Source organism: Chrysoperla carnea, assembly GCF_905475395.1.
Source record: "Chrysoperla carnea chromosome X unlocalized genomic scaffold, inChrCarn1.1 SUPER_X_unloc_83, whole genome shotgun sequence".
Taxonomy (NCBI): domain Eukaryota; kingdom Metazoa; phylum Arthropoda; class Insecta; order Neuroptera; family Chrysopidae; genus Chrysoperla; species Chrysoperla carnea.
The window spans coordinates 520-24,466 of record NW_025408215.1 but is presented as its reverse complement, the minus strand read 5'-3'; the positions used below and the strand labels follow the sequence as shown (position 1 = coordinate 24,466).

The 23,947-nt window shown below is 24.0% G+C and overlaps 4 non-coding genes across 4 annotated transcripts; all 4 read left to right on the top strand.

Moving 5' to 3' along the window:
* The first annotated feature begins 2,225 nt into the window (after window positions 1–2,225).
* LOC123304716 lies at window positions 2,226–2,344 on the top strand. Its single transcript, XR_006536708.1, has one exon. It is a non-coding gene; the product is annotated as a 5S ribosomal RNA (ribosomal RNA).
* Window positions 2,345–8,704: 6,360 nt separating this feature from the next.
* Window positions 8,705–8,823, top strand: LOC123304715. The gene has a single exon (XR_006536707.1). It is a non-coding gene; the product is annotated as a 5S ribosomal RNA (ribosomal RNA).
* Window positions 8,824–15,179: 6,356 nt separating this feature from the next.
* Window positions 15,180–15,298, top strand: LOC123304714. Its single transcript, XR_006536706.1, has one exon. It is a non-coding gene; the product is annotated as a 5S ribosomal RNA (ribosomal RNA).
* A 6,351-nt stretch (window positions 15,299–21,649) lies between these two features.
* On the top strand, window positions 21,650–21,768 carry LOC123304713. Its single transcript, XR_006536705.1, has one exon. It is a non-coding gene; the product is annotated as a 5S ribosomal RNA (ribosomal RNA).
* The last annotated feature ends 2,179 nt before the right edge of the window (window positions 21,769–23,947 follow it).

Here is a 23,947-nt window from a genome sequence, read left to right as displayed (position 1 = left end):
ATGTCAATTATATAAATAATATTATAAATTTTCTAAATACATAAGTTAAGTAACAAAAAATTTGAATAACAAGATAAATTTATATATTATGTTTTAATACTCGATACTATAATATATCGCATCCGTTACCAATTATTCGGTATCCTTTGATTTATACACAGAATGAACTAAAAATATATATCAAATTTATTTTATTTATTTATATATTTAATATTATTATTATTATTTTATATTACAAAGTTTCTTAACGAAGCTTACAATGATTTCTCATATCGTACTTAACAAAATTATTTAGATCATATAAAATTTAAATTGTTAAAAAATTTGTATATTTATTATTATTATTATTTATTTTTATTAAAATTACATAACATAAAATTAATAATATTTTAATAATTATATAAATTAATTCTTATTTAAAATAATCTTATATTAATCTCAACAAATACTCTAATAATATATTTTGTCATAAATTTTTTTATATTTAAAATAAATATTATAATATATAAATACTTATATCAGTATAAAATTTCTTTATATAATTATGAAAAAATTAATTTAATAGTTAATTATTGATATTAATGCATAAATAAAAGTATTTTCTAATGAAATATATTTTGTCAATGTTCGATTAACACATTTCATAATAATACGTTTTCATTATTGACAAAAAAAGTTTTTCTAAAAATGAAATCTTATACTATAATATATATATTTATATATTAAATTTTTTAATTATTTATATACTAATAATTTATAATAAATCGATATTAAATAAAAAATAAAAATATATACTTTTTAAGTTTACCTTAAAAATATTATTGTTTTGTATGATTGAAATAATTAATATTAAACTATGTTTATTAATAATTGTTAATAAAAAAATTAAATATATTTTAATTTATAAAATAAATATTATTATTAAATTTATAATTTATTATTTTATATATTATAGAAATTGAAAAAATAAATCATGTTTACTACGACAGTAAATTAGAAATACTATTTAATTTTTATGTGTTTTCTACATGGTACTTTGACTTACATAGGGACTTATATTATTGTGAATAATGATATAATTGAAAACCTTTATTTTTTATTTGATAGAATTATTATATTTTATCATTTAAATATTTATAATAAATACATTATTTTTATAAAGTAAAAAAATATGGCCGAAGAAAATTCTACAGCTGTTGCAGCAACTGCGGTTACTGCTGCTTCTACAACACCAACAAAAAAAGCAACAGCTTCTGGTGCTAAACGTACAAAACAACATTCAAAACCAACACATCCACGTACATCAGAAATGGTTGTTAACGCAATTAAAAATTTAAAAGAACGTGGTGGTTCATCATTACAAGCAATTAAAAAATATTTAGCTGCAAATTATAAAGTGGATTCTGATAAAATTTCACCATTTATTAAAAAATATTTAAAAGCTGCTGTAACTGAGGGAGCCTTGGTACAAACTAAAGGTAAAGGTGCATCTGGTTCATTCAAATTGGCTGCTTCCGCTTCATCTAATTCTTCAGCTAAATCAAAAGTATCCAAAAAAGAAAGTGGAGCAAAAGGTTCAGCAAAGAGTGCTAAAAGTAAACGGGCACCAAAAGAAAAGAAAGCCACAACTACATCATTGGCAGCCAAAAAGCCTAAAGCAAAAAAAGCGACTCCATCATCATCAACTGCTGCTAAAAAAGTTACTGCAAAATCATCAGCGGCATCAAAAAAAGCACCAGTTAAAGCAAAACCAGCAAAAAGTACAAAATCCGCTGCCAAAAGTAGCCCTGCTCGTAAACCGAAAGCACCAAAAGCTAAGAAAGCTTCTGTTGCCAAATCATCTCCTACAAAAATTAAAAAAGCAGCACCAAAAAAGAAATGATCTGTTACTTTAATAATATATTGAAATATTTCATTATTTTTGCTAAAAAATGAAAATAACATAGGCCTTAATACAGGCCACAAATTAATATTTGATAAGAGTAAATTATTTTTTGTATAAATATTTTATAAAATAATAGTTAAGAAACATTTGCCACAGTCAGTACCACGGATGGGTGGCCACTTGAGAATACTGTGTGCGGTTGCATTTTTATTTAAAATATATGGTATAATAAATAAGTATATATTTAAATTGATTACTTCATTGAAAATTTTAATAATATACTTTAATATTAATGATATTTATGAAAAATATATATTTGTAAAAATTTTCATTTATTACTGGCAACAGCCATACCACGTTGAAAACACCGGTTCTCGTCCGATCACCGAAGTTAAGCAACATTGGGCACAGTCAGTACTTGGATGGGTGACCGCTTGGGAACACTGTGTGCGGTTGCCTTTTTATATTAAAAATATAAATTATTTTTCTTCTTTTCTTTTTTTTTACACACCATATATATAATATATGTTATTTAGAAATGTAAACCTTTTATATTATTCGTCAACAAATAAATATTATTTTTTGTATAAAATTTTATTGCATTTATAACTCATATCATGGTTACTTTAAAGCGAGAAGTTTTTTTAATATTTCAAATGAATATAAAATAATATAAATTTTATGAAATTTATTTATTTTTAGAAATAGCAATCGCTTATAATTATAACAAAATTTTAATAATGTTTAATTTTATTTCAATAATTTATATATATATATATATATATATATATTTTTTAATAAAAATAATATACTCTTATTTAATAATATATGTTGGTCCTATATATAGGACCGAAAATATTTCTTATTTGTTTTTTTTTTTTTTAAATTGTCATTTAAAACGCTTATGCACGTTCTCCACGAATACGTCTTGCCAATTGTATATCCTTAGGCATAATTGTAACACGCTTTGCATGAATTGCGCATAAATTGGTATCTTCAAATAAACCTACTAAATAGGCTTCACTAGCTTCTTGTAATGCCATAACAGCTGAACTTTGGAAACGTAAATCGGTTTTAAAATCTTGTGCAATTTCACGTACTAAACGTTGGAATGGTAATTTACGAATTAACAATTCAGTACTTTTTTGATAACGACGAATTTCTCGTAAAGCTACTGTACCAGGACGATATCTGTGTGGTTTTTTTACTCCACCAGTTGCTGGTGCACTTTTACGTGCAGCTTTCGTTGCTAATTGTTTTCTTGGTGCTTTACCACCAGTTGATTTACGTGCAGTTTGCTTGGTTCTAGCCATTTTCAAATAATAATGTTTTTACAAAAAAACACACAATTTTAAAAATTATATTCGACAATTTGATACTACAAAGTCAAATGTTTAAATGCGAAATAAATGTGTTGTATTTATATTTATATGAAATTTCAAAATTTTTGTTGTCATATCCTATTGGATAGCTATCAGAGTATGGACTAATCAAATTGTATAGGCGTGGCTTAAAAAATCTTTAATGCTTTATATAAAAAGGCACAATTGTACCGGCGCTCACATACATTACAATACTTGTGAGGTTAACACACGTGTTATCCGTTCGTTAAAATATTGTAAATAATTTTTTATTAAAATGACTGGCAGAGGAAAAGGTGGAAAGGGTCTTGGAAAAGGGGGTGCAAAACGTCATAGAAAAGTTTTGCGTGATAATATCCAAGGTATTACAAAACCTGCAATTCGTCGTTTAGCACGACGAGGTGGAGTAAAACGTATCTCTGGTTTAATTTATGAAGAAACACGTGGTGTACTTAAAGTATTCCTTGAAAATGTTATTCGGGATGCTGTTACATATACTGAACACGCAAAACGTAAAACAGTTACAGCTATGGATGTTGTATATGCATTAAAACGACAAGGTCGTACTTTGTATGGTTTTGGAGGTTAAGAAAATATAATAATTTACTTAAAATATTTAGTAAATTTATTAAAGAATATTTAATACATCCGATAAATTTAAACAGGCTTTCCTTTTTGGGAAGCCACTAATTTTATTTATATAAGAGTAAATAAATTTGTTAATAAATATAACATATTATATAATTTGTTTACAACAAATTATTTTGTTTATAACATACATTACCAAATATTTTTATTTATTTTTTTTTTTTTTATTGTAATATATCTGCAATAATAAATTATAATTTGTATATTATCTATTTTATTTTACAATAACTTATTGAATTTTTGAAAAAATTTTATTATAAATTAATATACTATTATATTTTTTATATATACAAGTTAAGAGTAACAAGTATCGATAGGAGATTATCGAATTTATAACTAATAAAACATTTCGCCTTAATCAAAGAAAATAAAGATTTTGCTATACCATTTTTTATACTTTCAATAAATAATTTATTATTAAATTTTTATTATTTCATTTATTTTTTAAAATTATTAAAAATATTTTTCTAATAATTATAAGCGTACATAAACAAGTAGTAAATGTAAAATGAAAATAATAAAGGTAATGTAATGCATTTGCATTACACTGATTTACGATATATATTCCGCGATATCCTTTATTATATTTAAAATTAATAATATTGATATACTAATAATAGATATATTCAAGCTATTAATATATAAAATTTTATATTAAATATGATATTAATAATTGTTTATTTTATTTTTTTGTATATATAAAAATAATTTACTCTTATTTAAAAAATTTGATGGCTCTCTTAAAAAGAGAGCCGTTTTTATATGTTGATGTATTTTTATGTTATCAATTAAATAATATTTTCGATTTATTTATTTTGAACTTGTATATTTTGTAACAGCTTTAGTACCTTCACTAACAGCGTGCTTTGCCAATTCACCAGGTAATAATAATCGAACTGCGGTTTGAATTTCCCGACTTGTGATTGTTGAACGTTTATTATAATGTGCTAAACGTGATGCTTCAGCAGCAATACGTTCAAAAATATCATTAACAAAACTGTTCATGATACTCATAGCTTTACTAGAGATACCAGTATCAGGATGCACTTGTTTTAATACTTTGTAAATGTAAATTGCATATGATTCCTTGCGCTTCCTCTTCTTTTTCTTATCACTCTTTGATATATTTTTTTGAGCTTTGCCAGCTTTTTTTGCTGCTTTTCCACTTGTTTTTGGTGGCATTGTTACAAACAATTAATATACACAGATAGTTACAGAACACCAGTCAGTATATGTATGAGCGTGTCGTGTATACAACTAGCGTATTATATACGCGAAGATGGATATAACAATAAAAATGAATACTACTCTCTGATTGGCTAAAAATAATACTATAAGGTGATTGGTTTATTTTTAAAGTTTTATATTTTATAAATATTATAAATTAAAATACCCAAATAACATTTTAAACATTTATGTTACAATCCCCGTAACGTACACATCTGTGTGATTATATTTACAAAAAAAAATATTAATTAAATAAATTTATTCGCTATGTCTGGACGAGGTAAAGGTGGTAAAGTAAAGGGAAAGGCAAAGTCAAGATCAAGCCGAGCAGGATTACAATTTCCTGTTGGAAGAATTCACAGATTATTACGAAAAGGAAATTATGCTGAACGAGTAGGTGCTGGTGCCCCAGTATATTTGGCTGCTGTTATGGAATATTTGGCTGCAGAAGTTCTCGAGTTAGCTGGTAATGCTGCCCGTGATAACAAAAAAACACGTATCATTCCACGTCATTTACAATTGGCAATTCGTAATGATGAAGAATTAAATAAATTATTATCTGGTGTAACAATTGCTCAAGGTGGTGTATTACCAAACATTCAAGCAGTGTTATTACCAAAGAAAACTGAAAAGAAAGCATAAATTAAAAACATTGCATTAATTTTTATAATAATAATACATCGATCATAGGCCTTTTAATAAAAGGCCACAAATTTATTTAAAATAAGAGTAAAAATTATTTTTATAAATAATATATTATAATATTTTTTTAAAGAATCAATTTAAATAATTATAAATTAATGATTCTTTTTTTTTTTTTCTTTTTTTATATGTTATTATGGAAATAATTCATCATATTATGATGACATTTAGGTAACATATTATAAGAATATTCATAAAATATTATCAAAATAATATTGTATTATGATGATATTTAGACAAAATATTATAAGAATATACACAAAATATTATCAAAATAATATCATTAGATAACAAAACTGTTCATGATACTCATACCTTTACTAGAGATAAAAGTATCAGGATGCACTTGTATTAATACATATTATCACAACATCACAAAATATTTTTTAAAAGGAAAAATTTTTTTAAAATTATTATAAAATTTGATTGAATTAAATTTCAATTTATTTTTTTAATAATTAAAGAAAAAAAAAAAACAAAGCATATAAACTTTCTATTGAAAATGTTATTTTAAACTAGATGGCCAAGTGAACTTCGTTACACAAACAATATATGACGTATTCGTTATTTAAATAATCAGTATCCTTTGATATTATATCAATACGTTACTCTCTTCTTTTGATACATATTAATAAAATTTCAATTTATAAGATTTTATGTCAATTATATAAATAATATTATAAATTTTCTAAATACATAAGTTAAGTAACAAAAAATTTGAATAACAAGATAAATTTATATATTATGTTTTAATACTCGATACTATAATATATCGCATCCGTTACCAATTATTCGGTATCCTTTGATTTATACACAGAATGAACTAAAAATATATATCAAATTTATTTTATTTATTTATATATTTAATATTATTATTATTATTTTATATTACAAAGTTTCTTAACGAAGCTTACAATGATTTCTCATATCGTACTTAACAAAATTATTTAGATCATATAAAATTTAAATTGTTAAAAAATTTGTATATTTATTATTATTATTATTTATTTTTATTAAAATTACATAACATAAAATTAATAATATTTTAATAATTATATAAATTAATTCTTATTTAAAATAATCTTATATTAATCTCAACAAATACTCTAATAATATATTTTGTCATAAATTTTTTTATATTTAAAATAAATATTATAATATATAAATACTTATATCAGTATAAAATTTCTTTATATAATTATGAAAAAATTAATTTAATAGTTAATTATTGATATTAATGCATAAATAAAAGTATTTTCTAATGAAATATATTTTGTCAATGTTCGATTAACACATTTCATAATAATACGTTTTCATTATTGACAAAAAAAGTTTTTCTAAAAATGAAATCTTATACTATAATATATATATTTATATATTAAATTTTTTAATTATTTATATACTAATAATTTATAATAAATCGATATTAAATAAAAAATAAAAATATATACTTTTTAAGTTTACCTTAAAAATATTATTGTTTTGTATGATTGAAATAATTAATATTAAACTATGTTTATTAATAATTGTTAATAAAAAAATTAAATATATTTTAATTTATAAAATAAATATTATTATTAAATTTATAATTTATTATTTTATATATTATAGAAATTGAAAAAATAAATCATGTTTACTACGACAGTAAATTAGAAATACTATTTAATTTTTATGTGTTTTCTACATGGTACTTTGACTTACATAGGGACTTATATTATTGTGAATAATGATATAATTGAAAACCTTTATTTTTTATTTGATAGAATTATTATATTTTATCATTTAAATATTTATAATAAATACATTATTTTTATAAAGTAAAAAAATATGGCCGAAGAAAATTCTACAGCTGTTGCAGCAACTGCGGTTACTGCTGCTTCTACAACACCAACAAAAAAAGCAACAGCTTCTGGTGCTAAACGTACAAAACAACATTCAAAACCAACACATCCACGTACATCAGAAATGGTTGTTAACGCAATTAAAAATTTAAAAGAACGTGGTGGTTCATCATTACAAGCAATTAAAAAATATTTAGCTGCAAATTATAAAGTGGATTCTGATAAAATTTCACCATTTATTAAAAAATATTTAAAAGCTGCTGTAACTGAGGGAGCCTTGGTACAAACTAAAGGTAAAGGTGCATCTGGTTCATTCAAATTGGCTGCTTCCGCTTCATCTAATTCTTCAGCTAAATCAAAAGTATCCAAAAAAGAAAGTGGAGCAAAAGGTTCAGCAAAGAGTGCTAAAAGTAAACGGGCACCAAAAGAAAAGAAAGCCACAACTACATCATTGGCAGCCAAAAAGCCTAAAGCAAAAAAAGCGACTCCATCATCATCAACTGCTGCTAAAAAAGTTACTGCAAAATCATCAGCGGCATCAAAAAAAGCACCAGTTAAAGCAAAACCAGCAAAAAGTACAAAATCCGCTGCCAAAAGTAGCCCTGCTCGTAAACCGAAAGCACCAAAAGCTAAGAAAGCTTCTGTTGCCAAATCATCTCCTACAAAAATTAAAAAAGCAGCACCAAAAAAGAAATGATCTGTTACTTTAATAATATATTGAAATATTTCATTATTTTTGCTAAAAAATGAAAATAACATAGGCCTTAATACAGGCCACAAATTAATATTTGATAAGAGTAAATTATTTTTTGTATAAATATTTTATAAAATAATAGTTAAGAAACATTTGCCACAGTCAGTACCACGGATGGGTGGCCACTTGAGAATACTGTGTGCGGTTGCATTTTTATTTAAAATATATGGTATAATAAATAAGTATATATTTAAATTGATTACTTCATTGAAAATTTTAATAATATACTTTAATATTAATGATATTTATGAAAAATATATATTTGTAAAAATTTTCATTTATTACTGGCAACAGCCATACCACGTTGAAAACACCGGTTCTCGTCCGATCACCGAAGTTAAGCAACATTGGGCACAGTCAGTACTTGGATGGGTGACCGCTTGGGAACACTGTGTGCGGTTGCCTTTTTATATTAAAAATATAAATTATTTTTCTTCTTTTCTTTTTTTTTACACACCATATATAAATATATGTTATTTAGAAATGTAAACCTTTTATATTATTCGTCAACAAATAAATATTATTTTTTGTATAAAATTTTATTGCATTTATAACTCATATCATGGTTACTTTAAAGCGAGAAGTTTTTTTAATATTTCAAATGAATATAAAATAATATAAATTTTATGAAATTTATTTATTTTTAGAAATAGCAATCGCTTATAATTATAACAAAATTTTAATAATGTTTAATTTTATTTCAATAATTTATATATATATATATATATATATATATTTTTTAATAAAAATAATATACTCTTATTTAATAATATATGTTGGTCCTATATATAGGACCGAAAATATTTCTTATTTGTTTTTTTTTTTTTTAAATTGTCATTTAAAACGCTTATGCACGTTCTCCACGAATACGTCTTGCCAATTGTATATCCTTAGGCATAATTGTAACACGCTTTGCATGAATTGCGCATAAATTGGTATCTTCAAATAAACCTACTAAATAGGCTTCACTAGCTTCTTGTAATGCCATAACAGCTGAACTTTGGAAACGTAAATCGGTTTTAAAATCTTGTGCAATTTCACGTACTAAACGTTGGAATGGTAATTTACGAATTAACAATTCAGTACTTTTTTGATAACGACGAATTTCTCGTAAAGCTACTGTACCAGGACGATATCTGTGTGGTTTTTTTACTCCACCAGTTGCTGGTGCACTTTTACGTGCAGCTTTCGTTGCTAATTGTTTTCTTGGTGCTTTACCACCAGTTGATTTACGTGCAGTTTGCTTGGTTCTAGCCATTTTCAAATAATAATGTTTTTACAAAAAAACACACAATTTTAAAAATTATATTCGACAATTTGATACTACAAAGTCAAATGTTTAAATGCGAAATAAATGTGTTGTATTTATATTTATATGAAATTTCAAAATTTTTGTTGTCATATCCTATTGGATAGCTATCAGAGTATGGACTAATCAAATTGTATAGGCGTGGCTTAAAAAATCTTTAATGCTTTATATAAAAAGGCACAATTGTACCGGCGCTCACATACATTACAATACTTGTGAGGTTAACACACGTGTTATCCGTTCGTTAAAATATTGTAAATAATTTTTTATTAAAATGACTGGCAGAGGAAAAGGTGGAAAGGGTCTTGGAAAAGGGGGTGCAAAACGTCATAGAAAAGTTTTGCGTGATAATATCCAAGGTATTACAAAACCTGCAATTCGTCGTTTAGCACGACGAGGTGGAGTAAAACGTATCTCTGGTTTAATTTATGAAGAAACACGTGGTGTACTTAAAGTATTCCTTGAAAATGTTATTCGGGATGCTGTTACATATACTGAACACGCAAAACGTAAAACAGTTACAGCTATGGATGTTGTATATGCATTAAAACGACAAGGTCGTACTTTGTATGGTTTTGGAGGTTAAGAAAATATAATAATTTACTTAAAATATTTAGTAAATTTATTAAAGAATATTTAATACATCCGATAAATTTAAACAGGCTTTCCTTTTTGGGAAGCCACTAATTTTATTTATATAAGAGTAAATAAATTTGTTAATAAATATAACATATTATATAATTTGTTTACAACAAATTATTTTGTTTATAACATACATTACCAAATATTTTTATTTATTTTTTTTTTTTTTATTGTAATATATCTGCAATAATAAATTATAATTTGTATATTATCTATTTTATTTTACAATAACTTATTGAATTTTTGAAAAAATTTTATTATAAATTAATATACTATTATATTTTTTATATATACAAGTTAAGAGTAACAAGTATCGATAGGAGATTATCGAATTTATAACTAATAAAACATTTCGCCTTAATCAAAGAAAATAAAGATTTTGCTATACCATTTTTTATACTTTCAATAAATAATTTATTATTAAATTTTTATTATTTCATTTATTTTTTAAAATTATTAAAAATATTTTTCTAATAATTATAAGCGTACATAAACAAGTAGTAAATGTAAAATGAAAATAATAAAGGTAATGTAATGCATTTGCATTACACTGATTTACGATATATATTCCGCGATATCCTTTATTATATTTAAAATTAATAATATTGATATACTAATAATAGATATATTCAAGCTATTAATATATAAAATTTTATATTAAATATGATATTAATAATTGTTTATTTTATTTTTTTGTATATATAAAAATAATTTACTCTTATTTAAAAAATTTGATGGCTCTCTTAAAAAGAGAGCCGTTTTTATATGTTGATGTATTTTTATGTTATCAATTAAATAATATTTTCGATTTATTTATTTTGAACTTGTATATTTTGTAACAGCTTTAGTACCTTCACTAACAGCGTGCTTTGCCAATTCACCAGGTAATAATAATCGAACTGCGGTTTGAATTTCCCGACTTGTGATTGTTGAACGTTTATTATAATGTGCTAAACGTGATGCTTCAGCAGCAATACGTTCAAAAATATCATTAACAAAACTGTTCATGATACTCATAGCTTTACTAGAGATACCAGTATCAGGATGCACTTGTTTTAATACTTTGTAAATGTAAATTGCATATGATTCCTTGCGCTTCCTCTTTTTCTTATCACTCTTTGATATATTTTTTTGAGCTTTGCCAGCTTTTTTTGCTGCTTTTCCACTTGTTTTTGGTGGCATTGTTACAAACAATTAATATACACAGATAGTTACAGAACACCAGTCAGTATATGTATGAGCGTGTCGTGTATACAACTAGCGTATTATATACGCGAAGATGGATATAACAATAAAAATGAATACTACTCTCTGATTGGCTAAAAATAATACTATAAGGTGATTGGTTTATTTTTAAAGTTTTATATTTTATAAATATTATAAATTAAAATACCCAAATAACATTTTAAACATTTATGTTACAATCCCCGTAACGTACACATCTGTGTGATTATATTTACAAAAAAAAATATTAATTAAATAAATTTATTCGCTATGTCTGGACGAGGTAAAGGTGGTAAAGTAAAGGGAAAGGCAAAGTCAAGATCAAGCCGAGCAGGATTACAATTTCCTGTTGGAAGAATTCACAGATTATTACGAAAAGGAAATTATGCTGAACGAGTAGGTGCTGGTGCCCCAGTATATTTGGCTGCTGTTATGGAATATTTGGCTGCAGAAGTTCTCGAGTTAGCTGGTAATGCTGCCCGTGATAACAAAAAAACACGTATCATTCCACGTCATTTACAATTGGCAATTCGTAATGATGAAGAATTAAATAAATTATTATCTGGTGTAACAATTGCTCAAGGTGGTGTATTACCAAACATTCAAGCAGTGTTATTACCAAAGAAAACTGAAAAGAAAGCATAAATTAAAAACATTGCATTAATTTTTATAATAATAATACATCGATCATAGGCCTTTTAATAAAAGGCCACAAATTTATTTAAAATAAGAGTAAAAATTATTTTTATAAATAATATATTATAATATTTTTTTAAAGAATCAATTTAAATAATTATAAATTAATGATTCTTTTTTTTTTTTTCTTTTTTTATATGTTATTATGGAAATAATTCATCATATTATGATGACATTTAGGTAACATATTATAAGAATATTCATAAAATATTATCAAAATAATATTGTATTATGATGATATTTAGACAAAATATTATAAGAATATACACAAAATATTATCAAAATAATATCATTAGATAACAAAACTGTTCATGATACTCATACCTTTACTAGAGATAAAAGTATCAGGATGCACTTGTATTAATACATATTATCACAACATCACAAAATATTTTTTAAAAGGAAAAATTTTTTTAAAATTATTATAAAATTTGATTGAATTAAATTTCAATTTATTTTTTTAATAATTAAAGAAAAAAAAAAAACAAAGCATATAAACTTTCTATTGAAAATGTTATTTTAAACTAGATGGCCAAGTGAACTTCGTTACACAAACAATATATGACGTATTCGTTATTTAAATAATCAGTATCCTTTGATATTATATCAATACGTTACTCTCTTCTTTTGATACATATTAATAAAATTTCAATTTATAAGATTTTATGTCAATTATATAAATAATATTATAAATTTTCTAAATACATAAGTTAAGTAACAAAAAATTTGAATAACAAGATAAATTTATATATTATGTTTTAATACTCGATACTATAATATATCGCATCCGTTACCAATTATTCGGTATCCTTTGATTTATACACAGAATGAACTAAAAATATATATCAAATTTATTTTATTTATTTATATATTTAATATTATTATTATTATTTTATATTACAAAGTTTCTTAACGAAGCTTACAATGATTTCTCATATCGTACTTAACAAAATTATTTAGATCATATAAAATTTAAATTGTTAAAAAATTTGTATATTTATTATTATTATTATTTATTTTTATTAAAATTACATAACATAAAATTAATAATATTTTAATAATTATATAAATTAATTCTTATTTAAAATAATCTTATATTAATCTCAACAAATACTCTAATAATATATTTTGTCATAAATTTTTTTATATTTAAAATAAATATTATAATATATAAATACTTATATCAGTATAAAATTTCTTTATATAATTATGAAAAAATTAATTTAATAGTTAATTATTGATATTAATGAATAAATAAAAGTATTTTCTAATGAAATATATTTTGTCAATGTTCGATTAACACATTTCATAATAATACGTTTTCATTATTGACAAAAAAAGTTTTTCTAAAAATGAAATCTTATACTATAATATATATATTTATATATTAAATTTTTTAATTATTTATATACTAATAATTTATAATAAATCGATATTAAATAAAAAATAAAAATATATACTTTTTAAGTTTACCTTAAAAATATTATTGTTTTGTATGATTGAAATAATTAATATTAAACTATGTTTATTAATAATTGTTAATAAAAAAATTAAATATATTTTAATTTATAAAATAAATATTATTATTAAATTTATAATTTATTATTTTATATATTATAGAAATTGAAAAAATAAATCATGTTTACTACGACAGTAAATTAGAAATACTATTTAATTTTTATGTGTTTTCTACATGGTACTTTGACTTACATAGGGACTTATATTATTGTGAATAATGATATAATTGAAAACCTTTATTTTTTATTTGATAGAATTATTATATTTTATCATTTAAATATTTATAATAAATACATTATTTTTATAAAGTAAAAAAATATGGCCGAAGAAAATTCTACAGCTGTTGCAGCAACTGCGGTTACTGCTGCTTCTACAACACCAACAAAAAAAGCAACAGCTTCTGGTGCTAAACGTACAAAACAACATTCAAAACCAACACATCCACGTACATCAGAAATGGTTGTTAACGCAATTAAAAATTTAAAAGAACGTGGTGGTTCATCATTACAAGCAATTAAAAAATATTTAGCTGCAAATTATAAAGTGGATTCTGATAAAATTTCACCATTTATTAAAAAATATTTAAAAGCTGCTGTAACTGAGGGAGCCTTGGTACAAACTAAAGGTAAAGGTGCATCTGGTTCATTCAAATTGGCTGCTTCCGCTTCATCTAATTCTTCAGCTAAATCAAAAGTATCCAAAAAAGAAAGTGGAGCAAAAGGTTCAGCAAAGAGTGCTAAAAGTAAACGGGCACCAAAAGAAAAGAAAGCCACAACTACATCATTGGCAGCCAAAAAGCCTAAAGCAAAAAAAGCGACTCCATCATCATCAACTGCTGCTAAAAAAGTTACTGCAAAATCATCAGCGGCATCAAAAAAAGCACCAGTTAAAGCAAAACCAGCAAAAAGTACAAAATCCGCTGCCAAAAGTAGCCCTGCTCGTAAACCGAAAGCACCAAAAGCTAAGAAAGCTTCTGTTGCCAAATCATCTCCTACAAAAATTAAAAAAGCAGCACCAAAAAAGAAATGATCTGTTACTTTAATAATATATTGAAATATTTCATTATTTTTGCTAAAAAATGAAAATAACATAGGCCTTAATACAGGCCACAAATTAATATTTGATAAGAGTAAATTATTTTTTGTATAAATATTTTATAAAATAATAGTTAAGAAACATTTGCCACAGTCAGTACCACGGATGGGTGGCCACTTGAGAATACTGTGTGCGGTTGCATTTTTATTTAAAATATATGGTATAATAAATAAGTATATATTTAAATTGATTACTTCATTGAAAATTTTAATAATATACTTTAATATTAATGATATTTATGAAAAATATATATTTGTAAAAATTTTCATTTATTACTGGCAACAGCCATACCACGTTGAAAACACCGGTTCTCGTCCGATCACCGAAGTTAAGCAACATTGGGCACAGTCAGTACTTGGATGGGTGACCGCTTGGGAACACTGTGTGCGGTTGCCTTTTTATATTAAAAATATAAATTATTTTTCTTCTTTTCTTTTTTTTTACACACCATATATAAATATATGTTATTTAGAAATGTAAACCTTTTATATTATTCGTCAACAAATAAATATTATTTTTTGTATAAAATTTTATTGCATTTATAACTCATATCATGGTTACTTTAAAGCGAGAAGTTTTTTTAATATTTCAAATGAATATAAAATAATATAAATTTTATGAAATTTATTTATTTTTAGAAATAGCAATCGCTTATAATTATAACAAAATTTTAATAATGTTTAATTTTATTTCAATAATTTATATATATATATATATATATATTTTTTAATAAAAATAATATACTCTTATTTAATAATATATGTTGGTCCTATATATAGGACCGAAAATATTTCTTATTTGTTTTTTTTTTTTTTAAATTGTCATTTAAAACGCTTATGCACGTTCTCCACGAATACGTCTTGCCAATTGTATATCCTTAGGCATAATTGTAACACGCTTTGCATGAATTGCGCATAAATTGGTATCTTCAAATAAACCTACTAAATAGGCTTCACTAGCTTCTTGTAATGCCATAACAGCTGAACTTTGGAAACGTAAATCGGTTTTAAAATCTTGTGCAATTTCACGTACTAAACGTTGGAATGGTAATTTACGAATTAACAATTCAGTACTTTTTTGATAACGACGAATTTCTCGTAAAGCTACTGTACCAGGACGATATCTGTGTGGTTTTTTTACTCCACCAGTTGCTGGTGCACTTTTACGTGCAGCTTTCGTTGCTAATTGTTTTCTTGGTGCTTTACCACCAGTTGATTTACGTGCAGTTTGCTTGGTTCTAGCCATTTTCAAATAATAATGTTTTTACAAAAAAACACACAATTTTAAAAATTATATTCGACAATTTGATACTACAAAGTCAAATGTTTAAATGCGAAATAAATGTGTTGTATTTATATTTATATGAAATTTCAAAATTTTTGTTGTCATATCCTATTGGATAGCTATCAGAGTATGGACTAATCAAATTGTATAGGCGTGGCTTAAAAAATCTTTAATGCTTTATATAAAAAGGCACAATTGTACCGGCGCTCACATACATTACAATACTTGTGAGGTTAACACACGTGTTATCCGTTCGTTAAAATATTGTAAATAATTTTTTATTAAAATGACTGGCAGAGGAAAAGGTGGAAAGGGTCTTGGAAAAGGGGGTGCAAAACGTCATAGAAAAGTTTTGCGTGATAATATCCAAGGTATTACAAAACCTGCAATTCGTCGTTTAGCACGACGAGGTGGAGTAAAACGTATCTCTGGTTTAATTTATGAAGAAACACGTGGTGTACTTAAAGTATTCCTTGAAAATGTTATTCGGGATGCTGTTACATATACTGAACACGCAAAACGTAAAACAGTTACAGCTATGGATGTTGTATATGCATTAAAACGACAAGGTCGTACTTTGTATGGTTTTGGAGGTTAAGAAAATATAATAATTTACTTAAAATATTTAGTAAATTTATTAAAGAATATTTAATACATCCGATAAATTTAAACAGGCTTTCCTTTTTGGGAAGCCACTAATTTTATTTATATAAGAGTAAATAAATTTGTTAATAAATATAACATATTATATAATTTGTTTACAACAAATTATTTTGTTTATAACATACATTACCAAATATTTTTATTTATTTTTTTTTTTTTTATTGTAATATATCTGCAATAATAAATTATAATTTGTATATTATCTATTTTATTTTACAATAACTTATTGAATTTTTGAAAAAATTTTATTATAAATTAATATACTATTATATTTTTTATATATACAAGTTAAGAGTAACAAGTATCGATAGGAGATTATCGAATTTATAACTAATAAAACATTTCGCCTTAATCAAAGAAAATAAAGATTTTGCTATACCATTTTTTATACTTTCAATAAATAATTTATTATTAAATTTTTATTATTTCATTTATTTTTTAAAATTATTAAAAATATTTTTCTAATAATTATAAGCGTACATAAACAAGTAGTAAATGTAAAATGAAAATAATAAAGGTAATGTAATGCATTTGCATTACACTGATTTACGATATATATTCCGCGATATCCTTTATTATATTTAAAATTAATAATATTGATATACTAATAATAGATATATTCAAGCTATTAATATATAAAATTTTATATTAAATATGATATTAATAATTGTTTATTTTATTTTTTTGTATATATAAAAATAATTTACTCTTATTTAAAAAATTTGATGGCTCTCTTAAAAAGAGAGCCATTTTTATATGTTGATGTATTTTTATGTTATCAATTAAATAATATTTTCGATTTATTTATTTTGAACTTGTATATTTTGTAACAGCTTTAGTACCTTCACTAACAGCGTGCTTTGCCAATTCACCAGGTAATAATAATCGAACTGCGGTTTGAATTTCCCGACTTGTGATTGTTGAACGTTTATTATAATGTGCTAAACGTGATGCTTCAGCAGCAATACGTTCAAAAATATCATTAACAAAACTGTTCATGATACTCATAGCTTTACTAGAGATACCAGTATCAGGATGCACTTGTTTTAATACTTTGTAAATGTAAATTGCATATGATTCCTTGCGCTTCCTCTTCTTTTTCTTATCACTCTTTGATATATTTTTTTGAGCTTTGCCAGCTTTTTTTGCTGCTTTTCCACTTGTTTTTGGTGGCATTGTTACAAACAATTAATATACACAGATAGTTACAGAACACCAGTCAGTATATGTATGAGCGTGTCGTGTATACAACTAGCGTATTATATACGCGAAGATGGATATAACAATAAAAATGAATACTACTCTCTGATTGGCTAAAAATAATACTATAAGGTGATTGGTTTATTTTTAAAGTTTTATATTTTATAAATATTATAAATTAAAATACCCAAATAACATTTTAAACATTTATGTTACAATCCCCGTAACGTACACATCTGTGTGATTATATTTACAAAAAAAAATATTAATTAAATAAATTTATTCGCTATGTCTGGACGAGGTAAAGGTGGTAAAGTAAAGGGAAAGGCAAAGTCAAGATCAAGCCGAGCAGGATTACAATTTCCTGTTGGAAGAATTCACAGATTATTACGAAAAGGAAATTATGCTGAACGAGTAGGTGCTGGTGCCCCAGTATATTTGGCTGCTGTTATGGAATATTTGGCTGCAGAAGTTCTCGAGTTAGCTGGTAATGCTGCCCGTGATAACAAAAAAACACGTATCATTCCACGTCATTTACAATTGGCAATTCGTAATGATGAAGAATTAAATAAATTATTATCTGGTGTAACAATTGCTCAAGGTGGTGTATTACCAAACATTCAAGCAGTGTTATTACCAAAGAAAACTGAAAAGAAAGCATAAATTAAAAACATTGCATTAATTTTTATAATAATAATACATCGATCATAGGCCTTTTAATAAAAGGCCACAAATTTATTTAAAATAAGAGTAAAAATTATTTTTATAAATAATATATTATAATATTTTTTTAAAGAATCAATTTAAATAATTATAAATTAATGATTCTTTTTTTTTTTTTCTTTTTTTATATGTTATTATGGAAATAATTCATCATATTATGATGACATTTAGGTAACATATTATAAGAATATTCATAAAATATTATCAAAATAATATTGTATTATGATGATATTTAGACAAAATATTATAAGAATATACACAAAATATTATCAAAATAATATCATTAGATAACAAAACTGTTCATGATACTCATACCTTTACTAGAGATAAAAGTATCAGGATGCACTTGTATTAATACATATTATCACAACATCACAAAATATTTTTTAAAAGGAAAAATTTTTTTAAAATTATTATAAAATTTGATTGAATTAAATTTCAATTTATTTTTTTAATAATTAAAGAAAAAAAAAAAACAAAGCATATAAACTTTCTATTGAAAATGTTATTTTAAACTAGATGGCCAAGTGAACTTCGTTACACAAACAATATATGACGTATTCGTTATTTAAATAATCAGTATCCTTTGATATTATATCAATACGTTACTCTCTTCTTTTGATACATATTAATAAAATTTCAATTTATAAGATTTTATGTCAATTATATAAATAATATTATAAATTTTCTAAATACATAAGTTAAGTAACAAAAAATTTGAATAACAAGATAAATTTATATATTATGTTTTAATACTCGATACTATAATATATCGCATCCGTTACCAATTATTCGGTATCCTTTGATTTATACACAGAATGAACTAAAAATATATATCAAATTTATTTTATTTATTTATATATTTAATATTATTATTATTATTTTATATTACAAAGTTTCTTAACGAAGCTTACAATGATTTCTCATATCGTACTTAACAAAATTATTTAGATCATATAAAATTTAAATTGTTAAAAAATTTGTATATTTATTATTATTATTATTTATTTTTATTAAAATTACATAACATAAAATTAATAATATTTTAATAATTATATAAATTAATTCTTATTTAAAATAATCTTATATTAATCTCAACAAATACTCTAATAATATATTTTGTCATAAATTTATATTTAAAATAAATATTATAATATATAAATACTTATATCAGTATAAAATTTCTTTATATAATTATGAAAAAATTAATTTAATAGTTAATTATTGATATTAATGCATAAATAAAAGTATTTTCTAATGAAATATATTTTGTCAATGTTCGATTAACACATTTCATAATAATACGTTTTCATTATTGACAAAAAAAGTTTTTCTAAAAATGAAATCTTATACTATAATATATATATTTATATATTAAATTTTTTAATTATTTATATACTAATAATTTATAATAAATCGATATTAAATAAAAAATAAAAATATATACTTTTTAAGTTTACCTTAAAAATATTATTGTTTTGTATGATTGAAATAATTAATATTAAACTATGTTTATTAATAATTGTTAATAAAAAAATTAAATATATTTTAATTTATAAAATAAATATTATTATTAAATTTATAATTTATTATTTTATATATTATAGAAATTGAAAAAATAAATCATGTTTACTACGACAGTAAATTAGAAATACTATTTAATTTTTATGTGTTTTCTACATGGTACTTTGACTTACATAGGGACTTATATTATTGTGAATAATGATATAATTGAAAACCTTTATTTTTTATTTGATAGAATTATTATATTTTATCATTTAAATATTTATAATAAATACATTATTTTTATAAAGTAAAAAAATATGGCCGAAGAAAATTCTACAGCTGTTGCAGCAACTGCGGTTACTGCTGCTTCTACAACACCAACAAAAAAAGCAACAGCTTCTGGTGCTAAACGTACAAAACAACATTCAAAACCAACACATCCACGTACATCAGAAATGGTTGTTAACGCAATTAAAAATTTAAAAGAACGTGGTGGTTCATCATTACAAGCAATTAAAAAATATTTAGCTGCAAATTATAAAGTGGATTCTGATAAAATTTCACCATTTATTAAAAAATATTTAAAAGCTGCTGTAACTGAGGGAGCCTTGGTACAAACTAAAGGTAAAGGTGCATCTGGTTCATTCAAATTGGCTGCTTCCGCTTCATCTAATTCTTCAGCTAAATCAAAAGTATCCAAAAAAGAAAGTGGAGCAAAAGGTTCAGCAAAGAGTGCTAAAAGTAAACGGGCACCAAAAGAAAAGAAAGCCACAACTACATCATTGGCAGCCAAAAAGCCTAAAGCAAAAAAAGCGACTCCATCATCATCAACTGCTGCTAAAAAAGTTACTGCAAAATCATCAGCGGCATCAAAAAAAGCACCAGTTAAAGCAAAACCAGCAAAAAGTACAAAATCCGCTGCCAAAAGTAGCCCTGCTCGTAAACCGAAAGCACCAAAAGCTAAGAAAGCTTCTGTTGCCAAATCATCTCCTACAAAAATTAAAAAAGCAGCACCAAAAAAGAAATGATCTGTTACTTTAATAATATATTGAAATATTTCATTATTTTTGCTAAAAAATGAAAATAACATAGGCCTTAATACAGGCCACAAATTAATATTTGATAAGAGTAAATTATTTTTTGTATAAATATTTTATAAAATAATAGTTAAGAAACATTTGCCACAGTCAGTACCACGGATGGGTGGCCACTTGAGAATACTGTGTGCGGTTGCATTTTTATTTAAAATATATGGTATAATAAATAAGTATATATTTAAATTGATTACTTCATTGAAAATTTTAATAATATACTTTAATATTAATGATATTTATGAAAAATATATATTTGTAAAAATTTTCATTTATTACTGGCAACAGCCATACCACGTTGAAAACACCGGTTCTCGTCCGATCACCGAAGTTAAGCAACATTGGGCACAGTCAGTACTTGGATGGGTGACCGCTTGGGAACACTGTGTGCGGTTGCCTTTTTATATTAAAAATATAAATTATTTTTCTTCTTTTCTTTTTTTTTACACACCATATATAAATATATGTTATTTAGAAATGTAAACCTTTTATATTATTCGTCAACAAATAAATATTATTTTTTGTATAAAATTTTATTGCATTTATAACTCATATCATGGTTACTTTAAAGCGAGAAGTTTTTTTAATATTTCAAATGAATATAAAATAATATAAATTTTATGAAATTTATTTATTTTTAGAAATAGCAATCGCTTATAATTATAACAAAATTTTAATAATGTTTAATTTTATTTCAATAATTTATATATATATATATATATATATATTTTTTAATAAAAATAATATACTCTTATTTAATAATATATGTTGGTCCTATATATAGGACCGAAAATATTTCTTATTTGTTTTTTTTTTTTTTAAATTGTCATTTAAAACGCTTATGCACGTTCTCCACGAATACGTCTTGCCAATTGTATATCCTTAGGCATAATTGTAACACGCTTTGCATGAATTGCGCATAAATTGGTATCTTCAAATAAACCTACTAAATAGGCTTCACTAGCTTCTTGTAATGCCATAACAGCTGAACTTTGGAAACGTAAATCGGTTTTAAAATCTTGTGCAATTTCACGTACTAAACGTTGGAATGGTAATTTACGAATTAACAATTCAGTACTTTTTTGATAACGACGAATTTCTCGTAAAGCTACTGTACCAGGACGATATCTGTGTGGTTTTTTTACTCCACCAGTTGCTGGTGCACTTTTACGTGCAGCTTTCGTTGCTAATTGTTTTCTTGGTGCTTTACCACCAGTTGATTTACGTGCAGTTTGCTTGGTTCTAGCCATTTTCAAATAATAATGTTTTTACAAAAAAACACACAATTTTAAAAATTATATTCGACAATTTGATACTACAAAGTCAAATGTTTAAATGCGAAATAAATGTGTTGTATTTATATTTATATGAAATTTCAAAATTTTTGTTGTCATATCCTATTGGATAGCTATCAGAGTATGGACTAATCAAATTGTATAGGCGTGGCTTAAAAAATCTTTAATGCTTTATATAAAAAGGCACAATTGTACCGGCGCTCACATACATTACAATACTTGTGAGGTTAACACACGTGTTATCCGTTCGTTAAAATATTGTAAATAATTTTTTATTAAAATGACTGGCAGAGGAAAAGGTGGAAAGGGTCTTGGAAAAGGGGGTGCAAAACGTCATAGAAAAGTTTTGCGTGATAATATCCAAGGTATTACAAAACCTGCAATTCGTCGTTTAGCACGACGAGGTGGAGTAAAACGTATCTCTGGTTTAATTTATGAAGAAACACGTGGTGTACTTAAAGTATTCCTTGAAAATGTTATTCGGGATGCTGTTACATATACTGAACACGCAAAACGTAAAACAGTTACAGCTATGGATGTTGTATATGCATTAAAACGACAAGGTCGTACTTTGTATGGTTTTGGAGGTTAAGAAAATATAATAATTTACTTAAAATATTTAGTAAATTTATTAAAGAATATTTAATACATCCGATAAATTTAAACAGGCTTTCCTTTTTGGGAAGCCACTAATTTTATTTATATAAGAGTAAATAAATTTGTTAATAAATATAACATATTATATAATTTGTTTACAACAAATTATTTTGTTTATAACATACATTACCAAATATTTTTATTTATTTTTTTTTTTTTTTATTGTAATATATCTGCAATAATAAATTATAATTTGTATATTATCTATTTTATTTTACAATAACTTATTGAATTTTTGAAAAAATTTTATTATAAATTAATATACTATTATATTTTTTATATATACAAGTTAAGAGTAACAAGTATCGATAGGAGATTATCGAATTTATAACTAATAAAACATTTCGCCTTAATCAAAGAAAATAAAGATTTTGCTATACCATTTTTTATACTTTCAATAAATAATTTATTATTAAATTTTTATTATTTCATTTATTTTTTAAAATTATTAAAAATATTTTTCTAATAATTATAAGCGTACATAAACAAGTAGTAAATGTAAAATGAAAATAATAAAGGTAATGTAATGCATTTGCATTACACTGATTTACGATATATATTCCGCGATATCCTTTATTATATTTAAAATTAATAATATTGATATACTAATAATAGATATATTCAAG